The 1,605-nt window shown below is 42.6% G+C and overlaps 1 pseudogene; it reads left to right on the forward strand.

The window, feature by feature from the left end:
- Positions 1-380: 380 nt before the first annotated feature.
- On the forward strand, positions 381-1,359 carry LOC131393324 (olfactory receptor 1J4-like; annotated as a pseudogene).
- Positions 1,360-1,605: the final 246 nt, after the last annotated feature.

Genomic DNA, 1,605 nt, shown 5'->3' on the forward strand with positions numbered 1-1,605 from the left:
CTCTGTCTTGGTGTGGTGAATCATCCCTCTATGCTCATCAAGATCCACACTCACAGAGAGAAGGGGCCCTGACATTCTGTTCACTGCTGCAATCCCTAGTAGAAGTCCCTGTTCAGACTCAGTGTTCAGTGAATAATGGTTCAAGGAAGCAATGAATACCCTCTTCCTTCCGTGCAATGAGTTCTTTGTTGGCTGCGTTTCGGGTATAATGTTTTCCTGAAGCCAGACTGGGATAGAGGGAAGATGCATGCATCCACAAGTGTGAGAAATTAATAAGAGTGTAGTTAAAAATTCATTTTTTCCCGGTGAATTACAGTATGAAATGTGACGGTCCTCATCATGTTTTCTAGGTTCCTGAGATTCCCAAACCTTTTTCAGCCCCAGTATCTAGAAGAGCACTATGAGGCCTGAGAACCAGAGCAGCATGTCAGAGTTCCTTCTCCTGGGGCTCCCCATCTCTCCGGAGCAGCAGAGCTTGTTCTTTGCCCTGTTTCTGGGCATGTACCTGACCACAGTGCTGGGGAACCTGCTCATCATCCTGCTCATCAAGCTGGACTCTCACCTCCACACCCCCATGTACTTTTTCCTCAGCCAATTGGCCTTCTCTGACATTTGCCTTTCATCTGTCACGGTTCCAAATATGCTCATGAACATGCAGACTCATGAAAAATCCATCCCCCATGTGGGGTGTATTTCTCAGTTTTATTTTTTGACCTTGTTTGGTTGTCTTGACAATTTCCTTCTTGGAGTTATGGCATATGATAGGTTTGTGGCCATCTGTCAGCCACTCCACTACACAACTGTTATGAGGCAGGAGGTGTGTCTCTCATTAGTAGCTGGGTCCTGGTTCTTCAGTTGTGCACATGTCCTGTTGCACACCCTCCTCTTGGTTCAACTTTCCTTCTGTGCTGACAATACCATCCCCCACTTCTTCTGTGACCTCATTGCCCTCCTGAAGATAAGTTGCTCAGACATCTCCCTCAATGAGCTGATCATGTTCACTGAGGGAGCAATGGTTGTCATCTTCCCTTTGATTAGTATCCTGGGTTCATATATCCATTTAGGGACAACTGTTCTGTAGGTCCCATCCATGAAGAGACTCTTTAAAGCCTTTTCTACCTGTGGCTCCCATCTCTTTGTGGTGTCTTTATACTATGGGACCATTGCAGTTGTTTACTTTTTCTCCTCATCATGGGATTCCAATGACAAAGACATAATTGCTTCGGTCATGTATATAGTAGTTACCCCCACGCTAAACCCCTTCATCTATAGCCTAAGGAACAGAGATATAAAACAGGCTCTAGAAATATTTGTCAATAGGGCTAACTTGTTTAAGTGACAACCACTAAATTATTTTATTGCAGTCATGAGCACAGTGAGATGTATCTCCTAAAATTATTGAATGTTTGACAACTCTGTATAAGTTTAAAAGAATCTGTGCTCTGCTGTCATGTATAGTGTTGTTAATATGTCAACTAGATCAAGAGTGCTACTTGGATTGTTAAACATTCTTTATTCCTAAATAATTTGTGGATTTTTCTTTTTCTACTTTTAGATATGTCAGTTTTTGCTCACATATTTTTTATACTATGTTATTGAGGACAC

This window comes from Diceros bicornis, chromosome 28 (assembly GCF_020826845.1).
Source record: "Diceros bicornis minor isolate mBicDic1 chromosome 28, mDicBic1.mat.cur, whole genome shotgun sequence".
Lineage (NCBI taxonomy): Eukaryota > Metazoa > Chordata > Mammalia > Perissodactyla > Rhinocerotidae > Diceros > Diceros bicornis.